Here is a 20,110-nt window from a genome sequence, read left to right on the forward strand (position 1 = left end):
AAAAAAAAAAAAAAAAAAAATCCCACTTAACACTAAATTCATTTACACAAAAAATAACAGAATATCTTTAAATAGTTCAGAAGCTTTGGTTTTGAAAAGCTATAGGTAATCAGAATAGTATCTGAATATTTTGCAGTGTGATACTTTCCTTCCTGCTATTCCCCACCCCCCAGCCTTCTCTTAGGTATTATGAACCCGTTATATCTTTGATAGGAGCCCCTACTAATCTTCCCCAGACCCCCAAATGCTTGATGAGTTCACTCAGGCTTCTGCTGAAGTACTCCAGACCCATTCTTTCCTCTCTTTACCCTCAGCTCCCATATGTTTGTAGGATTCAGCATTTGTTGGGGTCCAGACTAATGTTTCATGTAAGCTTTTTCTAGGACCTTGTCAGTGAAAACTGTCTGACAATAGATGCTTCAGAGCAAGCCAGATATTAAATCAGCAAGAGCAGACTAAGTTCCCAGAAGAAACATTGCTGAATCGTTTGAATTTGCTCCCACTAGGATCTTCAAAGTTAGCTGAACCTGAGATGAAATACGAAGGAGGAGGGTATGTTAAGAGCTGAGGGAACTTGTCAGTTGTAACAACCTGTTATGCAGACCTATTTGAAAAAATGTCATGGAAATGTATTTCAAAACTATGATGGATTAGTGTATGTCTGCATATGTTTATATTAATTTACAAACTCCATTGTGTTTTCTGAACACCATTTTGATTGCAAATTGCACTTTGTCCTTCATCTTTGTCTTTAACCTCCATATTGGACTGGGATATTCAGGAAAATGACACTTTCTCTGCATTAACCCTCTGCTAGTGGGCACACAGAGGGCTAATCTACACTAGGAGTGCTACAGCGGCACAGCTGCTCTGGAGAGAAGTCCTCCCACCAACACAGCAATTTCCACACTCCCACTTCTATCGATATAACTTTTGTCGCTCGGGGTGTGACTAAGCTGTCCACACGGGTGCGTAGGTCAGTGTAACTTACATCACTCAGGGGGGTGGCTTATTCATGCCTCTGAGCGACATAACTTATACCGACATAAGCTGTAGTGTGTACATAGCCTATGCTGCATAGAGCGTCTTCACCTAACGTGCTACAGCTAGCTACAGGTGTGGTGTGTGTGTGTGTGTGTGTGTGTGTTCGTAACCTATGCCACTGTAGTGCTTCTAGTATAGACTAGCCCTCAGTGTGCCCACTAGTCGAAGGTTCATGCAGAGCAAGAGTCATTTTCTTGGAAGGTCTTCCATTCAAATGGAAGCACCCTAAAACAATAAGCTAGTTGCAGCCCAGGAGATCCATTCCCCCCCACCCACCCCCTATCTATAATTGTGCAATAAATGCTCTATAATGGACTTGAAGTCACTGCAGGGGAGGGAGGGATTTACCTGACAGGGGGATGGGCCTCCATAAAAGGACAAAGCTTACTCTTACTCTCTCATGACCAAGACAAAAATGCAAAAGCTTGGAGGAGGAGAGGAGGGTCTTGGGACCCTAAAAGGACTGTTCAAAACCCAAAGGACTCTGTTATTTTCAATAGATCTGTGTATCTTGTGTTCTGCTATTCTTTGTCTATGCTGTACTCTAGAAACCCCCTTGCAATGTCTCTGTGATATTTGCTTTAGCTGAAACAATAATCCAGAGGCTCCACAGCTTTGAAGGAACTCTGAGGAACACATAATTGCTAATGGGAGGCTTAGAAGGGCCAACATCAGATTTAGGACTTGCACAGCTGGACTGCAGAGTCCCATATCCCAGGAAAGCATGCTAGACAGAGAACTGCGCCTTGAGATAGTGCCTAAGAACCCAGGGCTTGAGACAGTGGCTGGACTCTGGCCAGACCCAGCCAGCCTAAGAGACATATGGGGTCTAAGCTTTGGCTCTATGTTAGCAGCCTGGTGAGTGGCCACAAGGGGGAATTCAGGAGGGGTTCTAACAAAAGCATTCTTGACATTTATCACCATTTAAAAATTTTTTTTTTAACCATATCTACATATGGGGTCAGTGCAAAGGGAATGAAACTGGAGTAATTTGTTGCTGAAGTGAGAGAACCTACAAGGGGGTGTATCAAAAAGAGAGTGCTTTTTGGTAAAACAAAGTCAAGATGGTGTTGGTGGCTGCAGAAAGGGAGGAAGGCTTGAGGAACGTGGAAAAATGGAGCTAAAAGTGGTTGTGGAGAAGGAAGGAGCCCATTATTCAAATATATTTGGACATAAAATAGGTGTCATAGATAAGGTTGAACTTCAGGACTGTTCTTATTTTTGTTAACCATTTCCATTGGGGTTTTCAGGGTAATAGCATGAATACATTGCTCAGAAAATTTGATTAGGTGATATTTTTACTCTCTATTCTGAATAAACCAAGACCTGTAGTTGCAGTAATAGAAGATAATACTTTATCTCTCCCGATCCTTATCAGTCTTCCAGTTTCAAAATTTATAGCAACAGAGACCTCAAAATAGTGTGAGATTGTATAGTAAAAGCATATTCTAGATATAGGACCCAATCTGCTTGATACTGAGCATGAAACTATCCAAAATGCTTCTGCCAATCTTTACTCTCACATTCACATTTGGAACCTTTCCATCAGCTGAAATTTCTGAAGTTTTTATTATACAATTTTTCTGTGAGAAAAGCATTTCTCAGAGGAATTTAACCCATGGGCTTTGCAAAACTATACATTCTTCTAAGAATACTAAAATCAAAGATATTGGCTTTCTGGCACATACAATATCAAAGGGAATGAATTCCTCTGCAGTAACATCACAGGCTTTGGCCTTAATATTGTTGTTCTGTCTGTGAGAAATCAAAGAGCATATCTCTTGGTTATTAAAATTAGTTCCTTCTGTGACACAGAGCTTTACCTATTGTCACTGTCTGTCATGGTAGCCCACTGGCAAACAGCTCCAGGAAGCTTGTGCTGCATGTGTGCTGTTTTATATAATTAGCAGGCCAGGTGAAGAGTTGAAATGGAAATTAGATTCTACCTAAAAACATATTTTACAGAATTTTTCTGTGGTATTCGTTGCCATGTCACGAAAGTGTTTCACAAACATCAATGATTTTTTTTTTCCGCAACATCCTTTTGAGGTAGGGGAATATTAACACTCCCACTTTATAGATGAGATGAAAAAAATAAATGGCTTACCTAAGTTCACACAGGAACTATGTGGCAGAGTTAGGAACAGTCTCATGCCTTCAGCATGAATAACATTAGATTCATGCATGCACACATTTCTTATTGGAACATATAGGGAGGACTAAGTTTGTTAGAGAGTTATCATATTTGGTTCAGACTCTATCTTGCAACCAGTATTCTGCACAGGTGCCAAATTACACCAGAGAAAGTTCTGGGTATGCCTCAAAGTAGTACAGTTGGTCCTGGAGCTTCTGTTGTTCCATGCTTTAACACAGTGCATTATACTCCTTACTCTTCAGTCAGCCTGTTCTGGCAAGTGAAACTCCATGGCAAACAGTCCCCTGTTCTTTTCAAAGAATCCTTACCTCAGATCTAACAAATACACTATACCAAACACATCTTACAGGATATTTACCTATGAAAAGTAAGATGGACAGCAGGGAATGGCAACCTTTGGCCTGCGGCCCGTCAGGGAAATCTGATGGAACGCTGGGACAGTTTATCTATCTGTATTGTCCACTGGCTTGGTCGATCACAGCTCCCACTGGCTGCAGTTCGCCGTTCCAGGCCAACAGGAGTTGTGGGAAGGAGCAGCCAGCACGTCCTTTGGCCCATGCCACTTCCTGCAGCCCCCATTGGCCTGGAATGGCGAACAGCAGCCAGTGGGAGCTACGATCGGCCGAACCTACTGATGCTGCAGGTAAACAAACTGTCCCGGGCCTCCAGCAGATTTCCCTGATGGGTTGCGTGCCAAAGGTTGCTGATCCCTGATATACAGCATCTACAGACAGCTTGTAACATGCAAGATTCATGATCATTGTGAGATGTAGGTATAGGAAATATTTAAGGAATAATATATTTATACTGAAAGTATGACTTATGGACTTGGATTAAAAATAGTCATTTAGGGTAAGGAGTCTCAGGGATGATCCATTCAAGCAAGAGGGAATTGTCACCCTCCCTAGTCATCCAACAACCTAAAGCAAAGTTCTGTTATGTACTCTTGTCCCATCCCAGAACAGCCAGTGGGAAACAATGAAAGATAATTGCAAATAGCACAAAACATTTGAAGGTGAAAAGGAACATTTTAGCAAGCAGATCACTCTGGCTCTGAATAAAGACAAAAGACTGTTTCACTATAACAGTATAGAGAAGGGAACTCTCAATCCATGCACTGAGGAAACTCCTTAAGAAGCAGGGGGCTTTCATGAATGTTTTCATTCTGGTTCTTGTGAACCCAGTCAGCTCTGTAATGGACTGAACTTTGGAGCGGAGCCACTTTATAATATAGGAAGGATAACAATTAATATTTTTAGTTTTTGTTTTGTGTTGTAACCAGTTGTTCCCAACACTCTCTTACACTCCTAGTTAAATATTTATTCTTTCTTATAGATTCATAGACTCTAGGACTGGAAGGGACCTTGAGAGGTCATTGAGTCCAGTCCCCTGTCTTCATGGCAGGACCAAATACTGTCTAGACCATCCCTTAGGTTCTTAATAAACCTAATTTTGTTTTATAAGTGTTGTGTGGTTTACAGGACCAGTGGTTTAAGGTAAAACTGGATACACTGCTTCTTTGGGGGAATAAGATCTGGGATTTCTGTGAGTAGCTAGTGTCAGGGGCTGGCTGTCACAAAGGAGATATTCAAAGGGACTTGGGGACTGGGGTGCACCTATTAACTTGTGTTTGAGTGGCTGAAAGGCTGTTGGTGTCAGAGAGGTGACATCCAGCTACCAAAAGAAGGTGTGTGTGTGTGGGGGGGGGGGGACAAGTGATCAACAGTACTGGGTGCTCCGACAACTGTCACACTAGAGCAGGGAGCACGTAATCCTTCCCCTCCATTTTGCATGGCTTGAATCCTAGGTAGTACTATGAAAAAAGAGGTCTGTGTGCCCAGTAGAGCTTAAGTAGTATATATGTGCCTGGTGCTTATTCAGCTTTCACAAGAAGAAGAGAAATTCATTGTCCCCTTGCCCCAGTTTGTACAAGCACAAGGAGCAGGCACTTACTGATCCTTTATTTTAGTGATGATTCATGAGTCTAATACAAGAAGGGAAACAAATTCCCTTTAGATTTATGAATATATAACTATATTTCTCTTTGTCTTGTTGATAAATGATTGTCATGATGACCTTAATTTCCTTTCATTTTACTTTGTTGTTCTATATTTCAGCCTCCTCTTTGTATTCAGGAAAGGGACTCCCGAGATCTAAGGTGCAGGACTTAAGGAATGGATTTCCATTACATGTACTAGAGCTGAGCAAATAATTCATAATGAATAATTCATTTGATGCATTTCACCTTTTGATAAAGAGGTGCCTATGATACATTGTCATCTCTAGTGATGCACTTGTTTGGAGCATAATAACTAAAAGAAGAAAAACAGGGCCAAATGACTTTTGTTCAATAATCTCCTGTCAAACTCTAAAAGGGTGATTGCAGATTATGTTTAGTAACTTTGACAGTGTTACCTTTTGTATGATGAAATCTTAAGGCATAGTTAACTCTTTTGCTATTTTTTTCATGCATACCTTGATAGCAGAGCTACTGTCCCAACAGCAGATATAAACAAGAGAACAATTTTGCAAAGATTGCTTCTAAATCCATAAATAGCATTGAAAAAGCATATTCATGGATGCGTTGGATAGAAACGGGGGAAAGGCTCGTATGTGTATAAAAAGATTGAGATATTTTGGTGTGTATGTATATAATATATGTATGTATATATCCAAAATATTCTCAGTCCTCTTTTACCAAACATATGTTTTACTCTCACTAAAATCAATGGGATTTTTGTGTGTGTAAACATTTCAGGGGTAAAAACATGCTGAGGAGAGGTCCATCTATCCAATTACAACTCAAGCAGAACTTCATCTTGGACATTAGTAAATATCAGACACCTTTGGGGGTTTCCAGTTTCACAAAGCAACCCCAGAGAAAGTCCTTTAAAGCAACACAATCTTCAGAATAAAGTCCAAACAAGTGACACTTTGATCCATAAATCATCAGAGAAAATGAAACGTGGCAAGCCTAGTTTATTGTTCACAATGGACTCAGATCTGAAGAATCAGGTGGGTTAAACGGAGAGAGTTTCGTGGCCTTTCAGGATGTAGCCTACTGAAATTTGCACTTCTGAATATGAACAAGGATTTACAAAAAAACAATGTTAATAAAATTTTAAGCAATTATAAATCATTGAGAATAACCTCCTCATGTATTAAAAATATCCTAGCTTTTATATTCTAAGATTAACCAAATTGTATATAATTTCAAGCCAAATTAAAAACAACTAATTTTTAAAACTTGTTGTATAGTAATTAACGAGTGTTAACCTTTGATGAGATAGTTTTGTGCCAGATTGTGACGCATCCTGTTCCTGGATGCAAGGGAGTAGATAAAGAGTTCCTGATGCTCTTTATCCCTTGTGACACTGTGACATACCACTGTTTCCTGCATAAATGAGGATGCTCCGCAGAGCTGCTGCTTCCTCCACACCCCAGTTATAGTGCAGATGGATGAAGAGGGCTACAAAGTGATCAAAACCGTGACTCTGCCCTCCAGTGCAGTTGTGCTGCCATGTTGGGAAGTGTATGCTGCAACAGGTCACAATTTACTCCCTCTCTGGAGCAACATCAGGAGAGCTCAACAACATGCTACCTTTTCCTATAGTTTGATCGCAATCTGAGAATCCAGCTGTTAAACAAAATTACCACTTCTTCATTCAAAATAATGTGTTCCAACTTCAGATGTGCCATTTAGTATGGTAGCATAAAGGAAATAGCTACCACTGCTGTTGAAGATGTAAACGATCTTGTGATCCATACACACTTCACGTGAACCTGTTCTCCCTATTTCCCAGCAGTGATATCATCTGGATATAATCAAACATTATGCAGACATTAAGTCACATGAGAATTTAGTTCACAAGAGAATATGCATCTGAAGAGTTTACAAAGTCATAAAGCCCATTAAAGCTTGCATGAAATAGTCCCACTGAGAACACAGCTTGTATTTGGGGTTTTCTACTAAAAATAATCCATTTAACAGTGGGTAGCTGAGAGAACTATTGATGTGTCTTAGGTGAATTACATAAGTCTTAAATATACATTTGTTTCCAAAATCTAGTGTCTTCAAGTCCACTTTAACTACATTTTTCTTTAAATGGTGCAATATGGCAAGAGAAAATAAGGCAGTATTTTAATTCATGAGGTAAGAAAGAATTATATTAAGATAACATATGTCAAAATAAATATTAGTCTTTTTTTCAAAAGCTTAAAGGGCCACATCATACCCAAGCCCCCATGAGAAAACACCATTCTGGGTCTTCACCCAGAGAATCTTTTTGTGACTTCCAAACTTTCCTCCTTTTCAATGCTATCTATGGCATTGAAGGAAGTGGAAATGGGGAAGAAGAGTACCTTCTGAAACATTGCATACTGGGGGATAGCATCTTCCTGGCTGCAGTCACATGAGGAACCAGATCTAACTGCAGATCCAAAACTGGGCTGCCAGTGAGGAACAGGTGCTAAGGAATTCCTCCTGCGGGCACTGGGAGCAGTGGGACATCAGAGCCACTCACAATCTTTTCAATTCCTGTATCACGATCAGCTTACTATTGAGGGAGATTCACAATTATCCCACGCCTTAGCTTCTTCCAGGGGGGACTAATTATATCCACCAGGCAGCAGTAGCCACTGAAAGGCCTGAAGAATGAAAAGAGAGGAATCTAGATCCGAAAAGAAATGGGAAATTGTTTTTGATAGTGCTTTCTTCTCCCTGGGCCTTTTTAAATTCTGACTGTGGAATAGGTGGGGAGCTGCCCTCTTCCCTCTACTTCTACGATGGCCTCAGGATCAATCAGTTTGGAATGCAAATTGCAACCTGTAGTTCAGTTGTCATGACAGAGTTAACTGGGTTACCCAAAGTATTAAGGGTTGGAGTTATCCTCCCTTACTTCCTTTTTTAGTTTGGTCTATGTGTCTCACTTCCCCATCCTGCATTGTGATGCAGCAATTCTCAGTCTGGAATCTTGTGGGTAGACTTGTGTTTGTTGCAGTGAACAGTCTCTGCAAAGCTACATGTGCAGGACAAAAACAATGGCCCTGTTTTCTCTATAGATTTGGCCCAACTTTAAATGGGAAAATCTTAATATTAATTACTAGTAAAGTGGAAATTATCAGTTCTATAACTCTACTCATATCCTCACATCAAATCTGCACAACTGGCAAGCTTTTTTCTAAATATAATCCCTGCAAATTCAACACAGGTTCTGATCTAATTTTTATTATGGAAGTGTCTAACATCCTGAAACGAAATCAGGGACCCATTTTACTAGTCCCTGTACATAAACATAATAGACATTCTGACAACAGTGAAAAAAGGTAGGATGGGAAACACACATGCACACAGGTGAAGTGAGCTACCTAAAATCACACAAATTGGTAAGGCCAGGAATTGAACCTGTTCTCTTAACACCTAGTTCAGTGTTCAATCTGATAATCTGATTCATTTTTTCCATTTTTGTGAATCATCAGTAATAGAGGTTCTGCAGGTCAAGTTAGTCCCTCAGTGACACCTGTGCAACCTTGTTTTCTTCAGGTTATTCCTTCAGTGGCACTTATATAAATCCATTTTAGACTAATGAGTGGCATAGGTGTCACTGTGGGCATAATCTAAAGAGAAGGGACTGTACAGGTACAGGTTAAATTGTGATTTGACCTCCAGAACCTACTGATGATCATTACCTGTGATGGGAAGAACCCAGGGTATTTTATTGGTTATTATGATTGTGTCAAAGGAGGCAATGATATAGAAAATCCATTTGATCACCATTCCATTTCCCTGACCACTCAGGCCTAAGTGTCAAGTTTGACTAATGCTGTACGTAAATTGACTACGGCTCTCCATTTCACATCTGACTTATTGAGCTTTCTCTTAGTTTCATTGAGTACCCCTGAATTTCAGGATCAAGCACACCAACCACTTCAGAGTACATCTGTTGAAAGTATGAAGTCTCAAATAGTTTTGAGTTAAACATAAAACTTCCCCTTACTATCTGTTAGATGTGGGGAAGAGAGGAGTTCACATGAATCTTGGCTCAAGACATTCCTCACACCTGTAATGAGTTTCAGGTTTTGTTATAAAAGTTTTACCCAGCCCTAGTTAATCTGGGATAAAAAAAAAAAATCAAAGTTAAGCTTCTAGATGAGGTTCTAGTGAAATCAATGGTAGGATCAAGTTCTGAAACTGACACCATGTGAATGTCAAATCCCATTGGAAAAGGATCAACCTGAACTCCAAGAATGCTCCAGAGGCATTCTGACTATACACTTATTTAATAAGTATAATTATAAAAAAATGCATTATTAATAGATTCTTAACTGGTACCATTTCAAGTTAAATCCTGGATACATTGTTTCTAGTTACTAGTGCTGTTTAGAGAATTGTGTTTTATGGCTAATACAGCAGCACCAACAACCACGATTTGTATTGTTATGGCAGGTGGCACTATTACACATAGTCTTTTAAGTTCTTTTTCATGCCATGGATGAACAAATGTACAGTCTTAGGAAGACATTTTCTGTGGTGGTGGTTTGTTATGCAAGATTCTATGTAGAGGGAGATGTGCAAGCAGCAAGAGAGTTTTTCTGCCTTAATCTCTTGTTAAAATGATCTCTTGAGATAGACTTGCTCACTGGGAACTGGACATTCATGTGTGGCCTGAGATTTCGGAAAGAAGGGATTACCCTATATGCTGCTTATCACCACCTCTGTTCCAAGACTGGTGTATGTTCATAGATAAACAGGTTACATTGAGAATATACACCTACTTCTGTGTCATTGATTTCTCATCTACTGAGAAGCTGACCTACAAGGCCCTAGATATCTGCTACCATTTGGTAGAAGGTCTGCAGTGGTGTCAGAACAGAATGCTGACATCAGGAGAAGGAAAATATTTTTAATATTACAGTGAAAACAAAAGACAGAGGGGCAGATTAGACTCTGATCTGAACCTTTCCCAGATAGTGTCATAATTGATTTTGTTCCTTCGCAACTTTGACTTCTTTCCTGTAATTGTGACTAATTGTGTGTTCTAGGATCCTAGAACCATGTCTAACTCTGCTGACTTGTGTGTAGGGAGATGCTGATACTGTCTTTTTCAGTTTCCTAAGTTCTCTCCATCCCTTTGATCAATTCTAGTGCCATTTTCAGTGCTTTTGGTTATCATTTAAGTCCCAAGTAGGGGAGAGAAGCAATGGGGAGGAGACATGGATTTTAACTGAATCCTCTGTTGGTGCACACATGCAGAGAACAGGACAATTGAGTTAGAAAGGCCCAGAAACATCCAGAAGTAGGGTGTGACTGTTACTACACATGGTCAGTAGCTGTTTCTGAAGCTGTACACCTGATTCCCATTGAGGAGAAATCAGTTTTGCAGATTCCATATATTCCCTTTCTGAAAGCTGAGTCAATCACAGCTGAAGGAGGGGAAAGGTTGTACATATAAGAGTTGGAGACAGCCCTGTGTGTTGAGCATCTATTCAGCATAGGACCAAATGGTATGCCTGCTGTGAAGGTTGAGACCCAATATTGTATCACTTTGGAATACAGGCTACAGATTCCCAAATCTCATTGGAAAACTGAGGCGACAGAGGTATTGGATCAATGATCTGAAACTGCTGCTGGTTATGAGGCTTCTCAGTAGTTACTTGCTGAGAAGATTTTGGAGGGGCCTGAGAAGCTGTCAATCTCCTCAGGGTCCAATAAGTCCAGGTCATGCACTCTCTCTCACATACACATGCACATCCACTATGGAGACTGAGAAACCATCCCTGTGAGATGAGAGGGGAATGTGTTGGTGTGTGTGTACCAAAGGATAAAAGTTTGTTTTGTCAAGCCCTCACACTGAATCACAGGGAAGCAGTAAAGCTGGGAAATCTGTATAAAAATACAAATAAGTGTATTGCCTAATAGTTTAAGAAAGTTATTCAAAAGTATTCCTAATTGCAAATGTTACATTTGTATTAAATGTATTATACACAAATAAACTGTATAGTACTTTATTTCTGAGGTTGACTGGCAGCTTTTATTACCACTTGTATTCAAGGTTTTGCATACCACAGTTCTGACCTCTTTAATCTGTGCAATACCTTCTTCTTTCTTTTTATTTTTTTTTCCGGAAAATCCTTGAAGACTAGATCTCTGGCTTGCACTTTAGCCAAGTGGTAAACTGAGCTGCAGGAAGAAGGGGAGTGAAATAGTTGCATACAAAATTACCTCAGCACCTCCCCACCCTTGAAGGAGAGGTGCCAAGATTTGATCCAGCTCTGCACAGGGGTGCAATACAGAAATGGCTCTTTGGGCACCCATGCAGTGCTAGGTCCAACCTTGCCTACTGCGTGTGTATCATAATATCTTGACAAAAACAATGCTGAATATATTCATATCTCCTGTTAAATATTTGGGAATTTGTGGAGGACCATGAGCTGGAACTGTAAGAAAGAAGATGCTTCTAGCAATTAATATTTTCTTTTTCTGGATGGATGTAAATTACAGTGATTTAAGTGGTAGGCTCTTCTGTTTTAAGTGTTACTTTCTATGCTCCATCAAGCCTAGTATATGTGAATCAGAGAAGATCAAAACCTCAAATTTTATGGCTTTTTGGGGGAAAAAAAAAACACTTCAAATCCAAACTGTACTTAATATAGCTGCGAACCAGTTTGAAGAATTGCTTTCAAACAAAAAGATATTTTTGGCTGACTTAGTGCTCCCATTTATTTCATTATAATGAAATTACAAACATATTTTTTTAAAAATACCCAAACAAATCAACCTCTTTTAGTATTTGCCACTGATTATTATTATTATTCCTCACCTTCATTGTAATAACAAATACTGAGAGTGGAATATTCACAAACAATCCATAGGCCGAAATTGGTTTGCTTAAATTATTTGAATATTTATCAATGAATACATTTGCAAAAATCAAATTTTCTGTGCAGACAATTCACAAACAAGAATAAAGGAGCTACCTTCCACAGATTTTTATTCACAAAAAACATTTAATCTTTCTGTAGTGATGACCTTCTGATTAGTAAATTGTTCTGAAGTAATTCAATAGAGTTTCTTTCTTTTTGTTCCTCATCCTCAAGGCTTGCATGTAATTTTGACCAATGGGAACAGAGAATAAAGTTTTGGTTATTTTATAACAAATAATGCACAGCAGTATGGTTTTATTTTTAATGGCATGATATAATTGTAGGAAATGTGTTTTTTGCCCTAAAATAAACAGACATATTCTGATTCTAATAAATTATTGAGAATTTTAACTTCTCAGTTTTGTGCAATACTTTTCAAACAGCTGGACTTATTTACATTACAGAGCTGTTTTATTTCTGAAAGTGCTAATTTATTATTATATGACTGTTCCAGTTCCTATTGATCTAATTTTTTTAGCAATTCCAGAAATATTGTTGTGTGGTGTTAACAGCTACCTGTAACGAAAAACTCCTTGCTTTGAGACTATGAAATTAAAAATAGAAAACATCTACATGAACCATCTTATTACATAGTTGTTGTTTTTTTAAAATGAAACATAACTGTAGTGTTAGTAAATTGTTTCATAGTTGTTGGAAACTGTTTTTAACCACTTTGAGATTATGTGAAGTACAGGCATTGAATCAGTCTTAATAAATCATTCCCAGAAAGGATGGGGAAGGATCAGTGGGCAGAATTTTGTGCTATAAGAATAGGCCACAGTCCAAGTTTCACCTCCCTAGAGCAAGCAACTATTTCCTGCCCCGCAGCCCACACTACAGAAATACGTTAAAGTATTATTCTTCTTTGAAAAGTATCTATGTAAAAATTTCCCCTTCTTACTCAGCCTTGTGCATTCAGAATAATACCTACTACCTTTAGTGACTAACATCAGCTTTTACTGCTATTAATCCCATTAGCCCTTCAGAGTCAACTAAGAGCCATTTTAGAGTGAAGAAGCTGGTGTTTATTCCTTTTTATGCATCAATAAAATTGTTTACTAATTTTTTTAATGAAAGTTGAATTTTTTCACAACCTATCTCCCTCCCGCACCCCCCAAACCACAGACAGATTTGACAAAAAAATTGCGTAAGTAAAAAATTTTGGTTTCCCTTGAAAACAAGTTTTGACGGACAAAATTTTGACAAGGCCTAGAAATAACTCTTTTTTTTTTTTTTTTTTTTCACTTGTAAACCAATTGCGTGTGGAAATCATTGCGAGAGAACACACATGAAACCTCACAATGCCACATATACAAAATCCCTTTTAAAGGCAGAGACACACTTTAAATACTGCTCCTTATCGCTGTGGGTTGTGTTAGGTACAACTGTGTGAAAACTAGTGGAATTCAGAAATTGAAATTTTTGTTTCTGGACTTGGGGACTTATTTAATCCATTTATATTGGTCAGCCAGAGAGTTTTATTGCCCTGATAAGTAACAGAATGCATGATCTTAAACTGTGTCTGTCACCAAATAGTTTTTATATTATTGAATGTTTATTACGTAAAACCCTATTCAGTAAAGATAAAGTTAATATTTGCCCTTCAGCTTGTTTCCTCTTCCATCAAGTTCTGACCCATGTCCAGGTTGCTGTTGCTGTCACACATAAGTAAGTTTGGGGGCAGAATCAAAATGGTAATCAAAAGGATAGGACTTCATTGTGTGAGATCTTGTAAACAAACACTTCCTCCTCCTCCTCTTCCCCCCTTTCCCCACTGTTATAAATTATAGGAAAGCTTTTCTGACCATGTTGTTTTAAATTGCTTCCTGAGACTGGTATTTCTTGACAAGTAGTGTGAATGGAAGCAGTTTATTATGCACAACACAACTTTTTGTGGAAGACCAGTGGATGTATTCCACTTTAACCTGAGCTGAACCTCATTCCTTCTACAGAAAACTGACAAGTTTATGGGAGATTATTAAAGGTTGGAAGGAAAAGCTGACAGGTGCTGAGGACCACTCTGGTTGGACAAAGATGTCAATAATACAGAATTATTGCTGTAGTCAGTAAAGAATAGAGCAATATACAGCTATACTGAAAAAGGGATTGGTTGAGATCAAAGGTAGGTTCTGGAAAAGCAAAAGCGGTACCAAACTAGATATATGACCAAACCCCAAATCTCTTTATATCATATATTGGGGTGAAAATCAAAGGCAAAAGTAGATGAGCTAGAATTATAGCAATAGAAGAGAAACTTGACACAATAGGGATTCTTGAAGTATGATGGCATACCAAAAATCAGCATGATACTATAATACCCGGCTATAGACAGACTAGGTCATCTAGGTATGGGAGTAGTAGTATCCCTGGAAGATTCCACAGAACCAAAGACTAATGTATCAAATTAGAGAGCAGTAAGTTACTAGGAATTAAAAGTATTCATCCAAGATTAAATGTACCCATTGAGATGCTGACAAAAACCATGCACTCTCTCATTAAAATCAGCTATTTGGAGAAGTGATGGGGAGCAAATGTTGCAGAGACTGTTTATACTAAAAACAGTTTACTTAACCAGTAATTTCTTATAATTCTTTTGCTACTATTTCTCAAACTGTTATTTAAATATGCACTTTCCAGTTCATAGTCAAGCTTTTTCACCTGTGTTTTCTAGCAGTGAAGTCCTAAATCCTATGTTTGTGATATTATAGTCAATTGCCATGAAAATTATTGTGATATCTCAAATTAACCAGTAAATCTTTGCTGCAAATAAATTAATGTGGAGGAACAAGCCCACTGCTTAAATGCAAATATGGCAATAGACAGGAAAATAGATTTAAAACATAACTGAAGACTTTTACATTTGAAAAGTTCCCAAGCACAAAAATAATTTCTATTTTTTTTGTGTGGGATTGCAGTTATTCTCTGTGCATTCAGCTTTCTGTTGTTTTGCTTGTTGTTTAAAACTGAACATGTGCACCACAGAATGAAGAACCTGATAACTGTCAGTTGTAATATATCTCTAGAATTTAAGAGCTAATAAAGCAAAATACCATTCTTGCTTTCTTATGAGGGCTGTGTTTTCTTAGTGTATTTATAATCATCATATTGGTATAGTACTGCTGTTTGTTTGTTTTTTTTTACTTGGGTCTCTTATTACAGTAACCTTTATTGACAATGGTTATAAAAACACTCCTACCATGATCCATCTTGTTAGGCTGACATTCTCATTCATTAACTTACTGTACCTGTAAATTATTACAAAGACATATTGCTATATTGAAAAGGTCTCCAAGAATACGTAGCATTGCATTTTCCTCATGGTTTCTCTTTTTTGACGCATACACGCACTGCCTTTTCATATCTAACATGGAGGCTAAGGTTTATTTGACATATTTTGTGCTCATATTGCAGGCTCAATTCTGCTATTGGGTGCAAAGGTGTAATTGACAGCTGAAATTGGCTTTGTATAATTAAGCACCATAAGCAGACCAAACTAAGCATTCCCATTATAGTTTGGGTGGATTCGGTGTTTAATATGGTTGGCATTCTAACTGGACTGACTTTATGAAAGGGAAACTTTGTGGTAAGCAAGTTCATCATCCCTTTTTCTTCTTAGTTTTGTTTCTCTGCCACATTGATCAACCATTCAAATAATAAACCACACCCAATCTATTTCCTGTATCTTGGTGAACAAGAATTATAACATCAATCTATCTGTGTACTTCTGGATTTTCACTCTATCACCATAGTAATTATTGACAGTGAAGAACACTGTCACAGTGCCTGCAGTGGCACACAGCTAAGAGTGCCATACTCAGGTCAGACTGTCGAAAATCAGGGCATACACTCCATTCTGGTGGTATTATTATTATCATTAGATTTCACCAAACCAGTAACAAAAGTGTACTCCTGGATCACTATATTAGTTTTACCATGGAGTCACAGACAGTCCCCTTTAGCTCTCTAGTATCTCTCTATCACTTTGTGATGAAAGGAAAGGTTATTAGAATCTAAAATCGCATACACTAAGTTCTGCCAACCCCAAAAGGGTCGGTTACTCACCCCAGGTCACTGAATACTTCTGGATCTCACACCAAAGACATTCTGTAGCCAATTTATGTATTAAACTAAAGATGTATTAGCTATAAAAGAAAAGTTATTAAAAGGTTGAAGCAAATAAAATATATAACAGATGAGTTAGTTTGTAAGTCCAAAATGATAGAAGAGATAAAGTAATCTGCCAGGTTTCAAAGTAGCAGCCATGTTAGTCTTTTTAGCCACAAAAAGAACAGGAGTCCTTGTGGCACCTTAGAGACTAACAAATTTATTTGAGCATAAGCTTTCATGGGCTACAGCCCACTTCATCGGATGCGTGCAGTGGAAAATACAGTAGGAAGAGAGAGAGAGAATATGAAACAATGGGTGTTGCCATACACACTCTAACAAGAGTGATCAGTTAAGGTGAGCTATTACCAGCAGAGGAGAGAGAAACTTTTTGTAGTGGTAATCAGAATGGTCCATTTGCAGCAGTTGATAAAAAGGTGTGAGGAACAGTGTGTGTGTGTGTGGTGGTGGTGGGGGGGGGAATTAACATGGAGAAATAGTTTTACTTTATGCAATGACCCATCCACTCCCAGTCCTTATTCAAGCCTAATTTAAAGGTGTCCATTTTGCCAACCTGTAATCTGCCAGTCTCTTTTCAAAGTTCCTCAGGGCTTCCCAAAATGGCTTTTGGGGTCCTTTGTCCAATCAAAGTTCCCCCTTAAAATACAAGCAATCCAGAGATACAGGATTGTTCCCAGGATGCATCTTTATAACTGAAAATTGTTTGGCAAACATTCCTAGCACAAAGGGTCTGTAGACTTTCCATTGTTGAACACATAACAACCCACCCTTTGAAGTTAATATTCTACTTCCTATGCATACACAAGTAATCCAATTGCAGTGCAATGTACAGTGTAATGTAATTGCTGGACATTCATTACAATCCGGATGGCTAAGTGGGAACAATACAAGTATCCTTCATTAGGTTTCCACATCAAGTAAACTCACATTTAAGCACTAACTTTTTTAATGTTAATTAAGTAGAGTCACATACATAATATAAAAGTAATTACAGAGATATAGGACATGAAAGTGGCTATAACAACAACAGGTTAATTTAGTTACACTAGTATACATCAAACAGGATGTAGCTAAATGAAGACAAATACAATCAACATATTAACTGAACATTTCCTTTTAATCTAGTCTAACAGTTGAATTGTCTAGATACACAATAATACCTTTTAACATTTCGTTCACCCACCAATGAATTAGCCAAGGGCTCTGATCTTAGCTGATCTGTCAGCGTCACAAACACATTGACCAAGCTTGGACAATGCAGTTGGTATGTGAGACCTGTGATACCTAATTTAATGAGAAGATTGCTGGGGAGGACCCATGGCACAATACTAGGCTGGGTTTCATCTTTAAAACAAAATAGATAAAATAGGTACTTGAGGAACAAAGTGCTGAGACCCCTACAAGACTCCTCTGCTGAGCTCCAACCACTTTCACCTGGAAGCCCCTGCAGAGTCCCATTGCCCTTGCAGCTGGAGCCTCCCCCCTATCTCCCAATGAGCCTTTGTGCATCCAGATCCCACCACATCTAGACCCCCGCATTGAGCTGCCTGCACCCAGATTGTCTCACATAGAATCCTCCACCCAACACCTGGATCCCCTACCTTGAGCCTCTCCACACTTGGATCCTGCCTGGTTGAGCCTCCCTGCTCCATACCTGGTATGCCTGGCACGAGGGGCAAGGCCCCAAGGTATTTCTGGGGCAGGCCCAGGCCTTGTGCTATGTCAGGGTCAGGGTCAGGTTCAGCCTCACCACTGAGTCTGTGTCCTGAGGGTGGGGAGGCTTCAGGGTGATCTCCCACCTTCATGCAGCCAGTGGCCCGTATTTCCCAATGTCATGCTGGAGGCTCTGCATTTATTGATTGGCAAATAAACCTTGCAGAATTTTAAAATATTGTGTGCAGAATTTTTTATTTTTTTGGCACAGAATGCCCTCAGGAGTATTAACTAGTGCAGGTACACTGCGTTGTTAAAAGTTTGTTTGCTATGGGTTTACTCCCTAATAGAGTAGTAACCTGTCATAGCTGAAGAAATCAGGTTTGAAATGGGTGGGTGAAGGATTGTAATAGGTTTTTTAGTGTTTGAAGTGATAATCACTGCACAGGGAAGGGAATAATAAGGCTTGACTAAAATTGTGGCTTCCCAGTCTTTCCCATAACTTACCTATTCAGGAATGCTCAGCAAGAGAATGGAAAGGAATTTCTCAGCTGCTAGGAGGCAAGAGAGGTGGAGAAAAGCAAGACACTGCAGCAGATTTAAGTGAGCTGCACTCTGATTTTCTGGCTACGTGTTAACAAAGCACTTCTAGGGCTTTAAAAGCTGCACATGGACAGCCTGAAGGAGAAGGTTGAGGGCACAGCTGGAGTGAGAAGTAGAGCAGAGCTCTGTCTTTCTTAGGTATGGGTGCAAGGCCTCTGTCACCATAGTATGTAAGTGCCTCATATTCTTCACTGTGTGCATCCTTGCAATATCTCCGTGAGGTAAGGAAGTGTTATCTTTCCCATTTTGCAGATGGGGAATTGAGGCACAGAGCAATGAAGTGATTTGCCCAACAACTTGCAGGAAGTCTGTAATAATAAAGGGAATTGAACACAGGTCTCTCAAGTCCCACGTTCTAACAACTTGTACTGTCCTTCCTCTCTCTGGTCGTTAGAACTACCTGGATTTTACTGTGTGAAGGAATGAACTAGACACAAAGAAAAGGTAATTAGGAGCCCAAGGAAGTCTGGGTGACTTACATTTGCATATGTTTTTTTTAATTTGACCTTTGAGTCCAAAGTACAAGTATTTTCCACTTATTGGAGCTGTGTATGCGAACAAGTTGCATTTTATTCAGGCTGAGCTAGAAAGCAGACCTTTTATTCCAGAAATATGACTAATACAGGCATAATTGTTTGTTTGTTTTTTTTATCTTACCTAGGCTCCAACTGGTTCCTTCTGTCACTCCTGAAATTCTCTGCTTTCTGGAAAAAAACAGCCAAGTCACAGGAATATCTGTGGCAATGAGTATGTAAGAAACAGATGTCAGGTGAAAACTCTTCACTGTGCTCACAGCTTTCTAGCTGTGAAATTCATAGATGGAAGAAGAAAAAAACATATGCACCTTCTGACTATAATTTACCTGTCCACAGTAGCAAACCCTGTCCAAGTTCAAAAAGTCCGGATCTAGGGGCCACAGTTTGTTCTTGGCTTCAGTTCTCTATGGGAGGCAAAGAGCAGATGCTGCAGGCTTGTGGTGCCACATCTTAATGCTAGCATGGCATAAGTGGAGATAATGTTTAAATCAAATGGTTACATCCAGAACCACAACAGCTTTATCACATTCAAAGCTACAGCAGCATCTGGTTCTTTGAATTCTTAAATTTCCAGAGCAAGAGAGATCAATGTTGCATTTACTATTTGAAAGTGAACATTTTCTTACAAATGAAAGAACATTTGTTGTTTGAAATAATTTTCCAAAACACTTCCCACAGGTAAAAGAAATGATATAGGTCAAAGAAGATATTGAGAGTGGGGCAGAAATCAAGGGCAAAATTCCAATTACCTTCAGTAGTGCAGGATGGGGCTCAGGTGACTGAAAAGCAAGCTATGAAGGGGGATCAAGAGATTATCCACAGTGCCCATCACAACCTTGTCATGCCACAGTAAAGGGCTTTACGAAACATCACATCTTTCAGATATGGTGGTCGTGGGGGACCTTTGTTAATGTTAATTTCAGCTTCTGTGTGTGTTTAAAAAAAAAAAAACAAAAACAAAGAGCCTGGGAGGCACCATAGTCCAGTAGATAGGGTATTGGACTGGTGGTCAGGAGACCTGTGTTCCCAAGGCTGTCACTGATTTGCCCATGTGGCCCCAAGCGAGTTACTT

The sequence above is a fragment of the Chelonoidis abingdonii genome, chromosome 2, assembly GCF_003597395.2.
Source record: "Chelonoidis abingdonii isolate Lonesome George chromosome 2, CheloAbing_2.0, whole genome shotgun sequence".
NCBI classification, from domain to species: domain Eukaryota; kingdom Metazoa; phylum Chordata; order Testudines; family Testudinidae; genus Chelonoidis; species Chelonoidis abingdonii.